Here is a 9398-nt window from a genome sequence, read left to right as displayed (position 1 = left end):
AGAGGAGCTGACAGAGCCAGGAACTTGTGAGTTGCGTGTGTCCACTCAGGCATCATTCATGCTTGTTCTGTAGGCAGTTCCTGTCAGAAGGAGGAGGCGCGGCAGGAGCGTCGGGGGGCGGAAGACGGTGCCTCAGTGCCTCTCTCCTTCTGACATTGTTAAAGAAAACACAACAAATTTGTAATTATGTAGGTAATTACATGTAGATAATGTCCTCAAGTTCTGTATAACCACTTTTTCCTCTCTCTGTGTTTGTTTCTCGTTCGTTGTTGTGTGTGTGTTTGTGTGCATTTGTCTCTTTCAAACAGGTGCCGGTCCTCACCTCTGCAGTGCTGCCGTCTCCTGTAGCGCTGCATGGTTCTAAGCTAAGTTTCCTTTCCTTTTTCTGTTCTCTCAGATTTGTCCTCAGGTTTGAAGTGTCTGTGTTGTGCAGCTGGTCTGGTCTGTCTCTAGACAGTTCAGGCTTCACCCACTAGTTAAATGGTGGAGGCTCACAGCGACATACTCAACACACAAGTTTCTGAACTCTGCATGAGGGTTTCTCCGACGAAGTGAGGGCCGTGAGGCACAGCTCCCCGTCCCCCGGTGACCCTGCTAGGTCCACCTTCTTAGGGAAACCCTCTGCAGAGGAGCTGACAGAGCCAGGAACTTGTGAGTTGCGTGTGTCCACTCAGGCATCATTCATGCTTGTTCTGTAGGCAGTTCCTGTCAGAAGGAGGAGGCGCGGCAGGAGCGTCGGGGGGCGGAAGACGGTGCCTCAGTGCCTCTCTCCTTCTGACATTGTTAAAGAAAACACAACAAATTTGTAATTATGTAGGTAATTACATGTAGATAATGTCCTCAAGTTCTGTATAACCACTTTTTCCTCTCTCTGTGTTTGTTTCTCGTTCGTTGTTGTGTGTGTGTTTGTGTGCATTTGTCTCTTTCAAACAGGTGCCGGTCCTCACCTCTGCAGTGCTGCCGTCTCCTGTAGCGCTGCATGGTTCTAAGCTAAGTTTCCTTTCCTTTTTCTGTTCTCTCAGATTTGTCCTCAGGTTTGAAGTGTCTGTGTTGTGCAGCTGGTCTGGTCTGTCTCTAGACAGTTCAGGCTTCACCCACTAGTTAAATGGTGGAGGCTCACAGCGACATACTCAACACACAAGTTTCTGAACTCTGCATGAGGGTTTCTCCGACGAAGTGAGGGCCGTGAGGCACAGCTCCCCGTCCCCCGGTGACCCTGCTAGGTCCACCTTCTTAGGGAAACCCTCTGCAGAGGAGCTGACAGAGCCAGGAACTTGTGAGTTGCGTGTGTCCACTCAGGCATCATTCATGCTTGTTCTGTAGGCAGTTCCTGTCAGAAGGAGGAGGCGCGGCAGGAGCGTCGGGGGGCGGAAGACGGTGCCTCAGTGCCTCTCTCCTTCTGACATTGTTAAAGAAAACACAACAAATTTGTAATTATGTAGGTAATTACATGTAGATAATGTCCTCAAGTTCTGTATAACCACTTTTTCCTCTCTCTGTGTTTGTTTCTCGTTCGTTGTTGTGTGTGTGTTTGTGTGCATTTGTCTCTTTCAAACAGGTGCCGGTCCTCACCTCTGCAGTGCTGCCGTCTCCTGTAGCGCTGCATGGTTCTAAGCTAAGTTTCCTTTCCTTTTTCTGTTCTCTCAGATTTGTCCTCAGGTTTGAAGTGTCTGTCTTGTGCAGCTGGTCTGGTCTGTCTCTAGACAGTTCAGGCTTCACCCACTAGTTAAATGGTGGAGGCTCACAGCGACATACTCAACACACAAGTTTCTGAACTCTGCATGAGGGTTTCTCCGACGAAGTGAGGGCCGTGAGGCACAGCTCCCCGTCCCCCGGTGACCCTGCTAGGTCCACCTTCTTAGGGAAACCCTCTGCAGAGGAGCTGACAGAGCCAGGAACTTGTGAGTTGCGTGTGTCCACTCAGGCATCATTCATGCTTGTTCTGTAGGCAGTTCCTGTCAGAAGGAGGAGGCGCGGCAGGAGCGTCGGGGGGCGGAAGACGGTGCCTCAGTGCCTCTCTCCTTCTGACATTGTTAAAGAAAACACAACAAATTTGTAATTATGTAGGTAATTACATGTAGATAATGTCCTCAAGTTCTGTATAACCACTTTTTCCTCTCTCTGTGTTTGTTTCTCGTTCGTTGTTGTGTGTGTGTTTGTGTGCATTTGTCTCTTTCAAACAGGTGCCGGTCCTCACCTCTGCAGTGCTGCCGTCTCCTGTAGCGCTGCATGGTTCTAAGCTAAGTTTCCTTTCCTTTTTCTGTTCTCTCAGATTTGTCCTCAGGTTTGAAGTGTCTGTGTTGTGCAGCTGGTCTGGTCTGTCTCTAGACAGTTCAGGCTTCACCCACTAGTTAAATGGTGGAGGCTCACAGCGACATACTCAACACACAAGTTTCTGAACTCTGCATGAGGGTTTCTCCGACGAAGTGAGGGCCGTGAGGCACAGCTCCCCGTCCCCCGGTGACCCTGCTAGGTCCACCTTCTTAGGGAAACCCTCTGCAGAGGAGCTGACAGAGCCAGGAACTTGTGAGTTGCGTGTGTCCACTCAGGCATCATTCATGCTTGTTCTGTAGGCAGTTCCTGTCAGAAGGAGGAGGCGCGGCAGGAGCGTCGGGGGGCGGAAGACGGTGCCTCAGTGCCTCTCTCCTTCTGACATTATTAAAGAAAACACAACAAATTTGTAATTATGTAGGTAATTACATGTAGATAATGTCCTCAAGTTCTGTATAACCACTTTTTCCTCTCTCTGTGTTTGTTTCTCGTTCGTTGTTGTGTGTGTGTTTGTGTGCATTTGTCTCTTTCAAACAGGTGCCGGTCCTCACCTCTGCAGTGCTGCCGTCTCCTGTAGCGCTGCATGGTTCTAAGCTAAGTTTCCTTTCCTTTTTCTGTTCTCTCAGATTTGTCCTCAGGTTTGAAGTGTCTGTGTTGTGCAGCTGGTCTGGTCTGTCTCTAGACAGTTCAGGCTTCACCCACTAGTTAAATGGTGGAGGCTCACAGCGACATACTCAACACACAAGTTTCTGAACTCTGCATGAGGGTTTCTCCGACGAAGTGAGGGCCGTGAGGCACAGCTCCCCGTCCCCCGGTGACCCTGCTAGGTCCACCTTCTTAGGGAAACCCTCTGCAGAGGAGCTGACAGAGCCAGGAACTTGTGAGTTGCGTGTGTCCACTCAGGCATCATTCATGCTTGTTCTGTAGGCAGTTCCTGTCAGAAGGAGGAGGCGCGGCAGGAGCGTCGGGGGGCGGAAGACGGTGCCTCAGTGCCTCTCTCCTTCTGACATTGTTAAAGAAAACACAACAAATTTGTAATTATGTAGGTAATTACATGTAGATAATGTCCTCAAGTTCTGTATAACCACTTTTTCCTCTCTCTGTGTTTGTTTCTCGTTCGTTGTTGTGTGTGTGTTTGTGTGCATTTGTCTCTTTCAAACAGGTGCCGGTCCTCACCTCTGCAGTGCTGCCGTCTCCTGTAGCGCTGCATGGTTCTAAGCTAAGTTTCCTTTCCTTTTTCTGTTCTCTCAGATTTGTCCTCAGGTTTGAAGTGTCTGTGTTGTGCAGCTGGTCTGGTCTGTCTCTAGACAGTTCAGGCTTCACCCACTAGTTAAATGGTGGAGGCTCACAGCGACATACTCAACACACAAGTTTCTGAACTCTGCATGAGGGTTTCTCCGACGAAGTGAGGGCCGTGAGGCACAGCTCCCCGTCCCCCGGTGACCCTGCTAGGTCCACCTTCTTAGGGAAACCCTCTGCAGAGGAGCTGACAGAGCCAGGAACTTGTGAGTTGCGTGTGTCCACTCAGGCATCATTCATGCTTGTTCTGTAGGCAGTTCCTGTCAGAAGGAGGAGGCGCGGCAGGAGCGTCGGGGGGCGGAAGACGGTGCCTCAGTGCCTCTCTCCTTCTGACATTGTTAAAGAAAACACAACAAATTTGTAATTATGTAGGTAATTACATGTAGATAATGTCCTCAAGTTCTGTATAACCACTTTTTCCTCTCTCTGTGTTTGTTTCTCGTTCGTTGTTGTGTGTGTGTTTGTGTGCATTTGTCTCTTTCAAACAGGTGCCGGTCCTCACCTCTGCAGTGCTGCCGTCTCCTGTAGCGCTGCATGGTTCTAAGCTAAGTTTCCTTTCCTTTTTCTGTTCTCTCAGATTTGTCCTCAGGTTTGAAGTGTCTGTGTTGTGCAGCTGGTCTGGTCTGTCTCTAGACAGTTCAGGCTTCACCCACTAGTTAAATGGTGGAGGCTCACAGCGACATACTCAACACACAAGTTTCTGAACTCTGCATGAGGGTTTCTCCGACGAAGTGAGGGCCGTGAGGCACAGCTCCCCGTCCCCCGGTGACCCTGCTAGGTCCACCTTCTTAGGGAAACCCTCTGCAGAGGAGCTGACAGAGCCAGGAACTTGTGAGTTGCGTGTGTCCACTCAGGCATCATTCATGCTTGTTCTGTAGGCAGTTCCTGTCAGAAGGAGGAGGCGCGGCAGGAGCGTCGGGGGGCGGAAGACGGTGCCTCAGTGCCTCTCTCCTTCTGACATTGTTAAAGAAAACACAACAAATTTGTAATTATGTAGATAATTACATGTAGATAATGTCCTCAAGTTCTGTATAACCACTTTTTCCTCTCTCTGTGTTTGTTTCTCGTTCGTTGTTGTGTGTGTGTTTGTGTGCATTTGTCTCTTTCAAACAGGTGCCGGTCCTCACCTCTGCAGTGCTGCCGTCTCCTGTAGCGCTGCATGGTTCTAAGCTAAGTTTCCTTTCCTTTTTCTGTTCTCTCAGATTTGTCCTCAGGTTTGAAGTGTCTGTGTTGTGCAGCTGGTCTGGTCTGTCTCTAGACAGTTCAGGCTTCACCCACTAGTTAAATGGTGGAGGCTCACAGCGACATACTCAACACACAAGTTTCTGAACTCTGCATGAGGGTTTCTCCGACGAAGTGAGGGCCGTGAGGCACAGCTCCCCGTCCCCCGGTGACCCTGCTAGGTCCACCTTCTTAGGGAAACCCTCTGCAGAGGAGCTGACAGAGCCAGGAACTTGTGAGTTGCGTGTGTCCACTCAGGCATCATTCATGCTTGTTCTGTAGGCAGTTCCTGTCAGAAGGAGGAGGCGCGGCAGGAGCGTCGGGGGGCGGAAGACGGTGCCTCAGTGCCTCTCTCCTTCTGACATTGTTAAAGAAAACACAACAAATTTGTAATTATGTAGGTAATTACATGTAGATAATGTCCTCAAGTTCTGTATAACCACTTTTTCCTCTCTCTGTGTTTGTTTCTCGTTCGTTGTTGTGTGTGTGTTTGTGTGCATTTGTCTCTTTCAAACAGGTGCCGGTCCTCACCTCTGCAGTGCTGCCGTCTCCTGTAGCGCTGCATGGTTCTAAGCTAAGTTTCCTTTCCTTTTTCTGTTCTCTCAGATTTGTCCTCAGGTTTGAAGTGTCTGTGTTGTGCAGCTGGTCTGGTCTGTCTCTAGACAGTTCAGGCTTCACCCACTAGTTAAATGGTGGAGGCTCACAGCGACATACTCAACACACAAGTTTCTGAACTCTGCATGAGGGTTTCTCCGACGAAGTGAGGGCCGTGAGGCACAGCTCCCCGTCCCCCGGTGACCCTGCTAGGTCCACCTTCTTAGGGAAACCCTCTGCAGAGGAGCTGACAGAGCCAGGAACTTGTGAGTTGCGTGTGTCCACTCAGGCATCATTCATGCTTGTTCTGTAGGCAGTTCCTGTCAGAAGGAGGAGGCGCGGCAGGAGCGTCGGGGGGCGGAAGACGGTGCCTCAGTGCCTCTCTCCTTCTGACATTGTTAAAGAAAACACAACAAATTTGTAATTATGTAGATAATTACATGTAGATAATGTCCTCAAGTTCTGTATAACCACTTTTTCCTCTCTCTGTGTTTGTTTCTCGTTCGTTGTTGTGTGTGTGTTTGTGTGCATTTGTCTCTTTCAAACAGGTGCCGGTCCTCACCTCTGCAGTGCTGCCGTCTCCTGTAGCGCTGCATGGTTCTAAGCTAAGTTTCCTTTCCTTTTTCTGTTCTCTCAGATTTGTCCTCAGGTTTGAAGTGTCTGTCTTGTGCAGCTGGTCTGGTCTGTCTCTAGACAGTTCAGGCTTCACCCACTAGTTAAATGGTGGAGGCTCACAGCGACATACTCAACACACAAGTTTCTGAACTCTGCATGAGGGTTTCTCCGACGAAGTGAGGGCCGTGAGGCACAGCTCCCCGTCCCCCGGTGACCCTGCTAGGTCCACCTTCTTAGGGAAACCCTCTGCAGAGGAGCTGACAGAGCCAGGAACTTGTGAGTTGCGTGTGTCCACTCAGGCATCATTCATGCTTGTTCTGTAGGCAGTTCCTGTCAGAAGGAGGAGGCGCGGCAGGAGCGTCGGGGGGCGGAAGACGGTGCCTCAGTGCCTCTCTCCTTCTGACATTGTTAAAGAAAACACAACAAATTTGTAATTATGTAGATAATTACATGTAGATAATGTCCTCAAGTTCTGTATAACCACTTTTTCCTCTCTCTGTGTTTGTTTCTCGTTCGTTGTTGTGTGTGTGTTTGTGTGCATTTGTCTCTTTCAAACAGGTGCCGGTCCTCACCTCTGCAGTGCTGCCGTCTCCTGTAGCGCTGCATGGTTCTAAGCTAAGTTTCCTTTCCTTTTTCTGTTCTCTCAGATTTGTCCTCAGGTTTGAAGTGTCTGTCTTGTGCAGCTGGTCTGGTCTGTCTCTAGACAGTTCAGGCTTCACCCACTAGTTAAATGGTGGAGGCTCACAGCGACATACTCAACACACAAGTTTCTGAACTCTGCATGAGGGTTTCTCCGACGAAGTGAGGGCCGTGAGGCACAGCTCCCCGTCCCCCGGTGACCCTGCTAGGTCCACCTTCTTAGGGAAACCCTCTGCAGAGGAGCTGACAGAGCCAGGAACTTGTGAGTTGCGTGTGTCCACTCAGGCATCATTCATGCTTGTTCTGTAGGCAGTTCCTGTCAGAAGGAGGAGGCGCGGCAGGAGCGTCGGGGGGCGGAAGACGGTGCCTCAGTGCCTCTCTCCTTCTGACATTGTTAAAGAAAACACAACAAATTTGTAATTATGTAGGTAATTACATGTAGATAATGTCCTCAAGTTCTGTATAACCACTTTTTCCTCTCTCTGTGTTTGTTTCTCGTTCGTTGTTGTGTGTGTGTTTGTGTGCATTTGTCTCTTTCAAACAGGTGCCGGTCCTCACCTCTGCAGTGCTGCCGTCTCCTGTAGCGCTGCATGGTTCTAAGCTAAGTTTCCTTTCCTTTTTCTGTTCTCTCAGATTTGTCCTCAGGTTTGAAGTGTCTGTGTTGTGCAGCTGGTCTGGTCTGTCTCTAGACAGTTCAGGCTTCACCCACTAGTTAAATGGTGGAGGCTCACAGCGACATACTCAACACACAAGTTTCTGAACTCTGCATGAGGGTTTCTCCGACGAAGTGAGGGCCGTGAGGCACAGCTCCCCGTCCCCCGGTGACCCTGCTAGGTCCACCTTCTTAGGGAAACCCTCTGCAGAGGAGCTGACAGAGCCAGGAACTTGTGAGTTGCGTGTGTCCACTCAGGCATCATTCATGCTTGTTCTGTAGGCAGTTCCTGTCAGAAGGAGGAGGCGCGGCAGGAGCGTCGGGGGGCGGAAGACGGTGCCTCAGTGCCTCTCTCCTTCTGACATTGTTAAAGAAAACACAACAAATTTGTAATTATGTAGGTAATTACATGTAGATAATGTCCTCAAGTTCTGTATAACCACTTTTTCCTCTCTCTGTGTTTGTTTCTCGTTCGTTGTTGTGTGTGTGTTTGTGTGCATTTGTCTCTTTCAAACAGGTGCCGGTCCTCACCTCTGCAGTGCTGCCGTCTCCTGTAGCGCTGCATGGTTCTAAGCTAAGTTTCCTTTCCTTTTTCTGTTCTCTCAGATTTGTCCTCAGGTTTGAAGTGTCTGTGTTGTGCAGCTGGTCTGGTCTGTCTCTAGACAGTTCAGGCTTCACCCACTAGTTAAATGGTGGAGGCTCACAGCGACATACTCAACACACAAGTTTCTGAACTCTGCATGAGGGTTTCTCCGACGAAGTGAGGGCCGTGAGGCACAGCTCCCCGTCCCCCGGTGACCCTGCTAGGTCCACCTTCTTAGGGAAACCCTCTGCAGAGGAGCTGACAGAGCCAGGAACTTGTGAGTTGCGTGTGTCCACTCAGGCATCATTCATGCTTGTTCTGTAGGCAGTTCCTGTCAGAAGGAGGAGGCGCGGCAGGAGCGTCGGGGGGCGGAAGACGGTGCCTCAGTGCCTCTCTCCTTCTGACATTGTTAAAGAAAACACAACAAATTTGTAATTATGTAGATAATTACATGTAGATAATGTCCTCAAGTTCTGTATAACCACTTTTTCCTCTCTCTGTGTTTGTTTCTCGTTCGTTGTTGTGTGTGTGTTTGTGTGCATTTGTCTCTTTCAAACAGGTGCCGGTCCTCACCTCTGCAGTGCTGCCGTCTCCTGTAGCGCTGCATGGTTCTAAGCTAAGTTTCCTTTCCTTTTTCTGTTCTCTCAGATTTGTCCTCAGGTTTGAAGTGTCTGTGTTGTGCAGCTGGTCTGGTCTGTCTCTAGACAGTTCAGGCTTCACCCACTAGTTAAATGGTGGAGGCTCACAGCGACATACTCAACACACAAGTTTCTGAACTCTGCATGAGGGTTTCTCCGACGAAGTGAGGGCCGTGAGGCACAGCTCCCCGTCCCCCGGTGACCCTGCTAGGTCCACCTTCTTAGGGAAACCCTCTGCAGAGGAGCTGACAGAGCCAGGAACTTGTGAGTTGCGTGTGTCCACTCAGGCATCATTCATGCTTGTTCTGTAGGCAGTTCCTGTCAGAAGGAGGAGGCGCGGCAGGAGCGTCGGGGGGCGGAAGACGGTGCCTCAGTGCCTCTCTCCTTCTGACATTGTTAAAGAAAACACAACAAATTTGTAATTATGTAGGTAATTACATGTAGATAATGTCCTCAAGTTCTGTATAACCACTTTTTCCTCTCTCTGTGTTTGTTTCTCGTTCGTTGTTGTGTGTGTGTTTGTGTGCATTTGTCTCTTTCAAACAGGTGCCGGTCCTCACCTCTGCAGTGCTGCCGTCTCCTGTAGCGCTGCATGGTTCTAAGCTAAGTTTCCTTTCCTTTTTCTGTTCTCTCAGATTTGTCCTCAGGTTTGAAGTGTCTGTGTTGTGCAGCTGGTCTGGTCTGTCTCTAGACAGTTCAGGCTTCACCCACTAGTTAAATGGTGGAGGCTCACAGCGACATACTCAACACACAAGTTTCTGAACTCTGCATGAGGGTTTCTCCGACGAAGTGAGGGCCGTGAGGCACAGCTCCCCGTCCCCCGGTGACCCTGCTAGGTCCACCTTCTTAGGGAAACCCTCTGCAGAGGAGCTGACAGAGCCAGGAA

The sequence above is a fragment of the Maylandia zebra genome, unplaced genomic scaffold, assembly GCF_041146795.1.
Source record: "Maylandia zebra isolate NMK-2024a unplaced genomic scaffold, Mzebra_GT3a scaffold17, whole genome shotgun sequence".
Classification (NCBI taxonomy): Eukaryota; Metazoa; Chordata; class Actinopteri; order Cichliformes; family Cichlidae; genus Maylandia; species Maylandia zebra.
The sequence above is the reverse complement of the archived record's forward strand: the minus strand, read 5'-3'. Positions refer to the sequence as shown.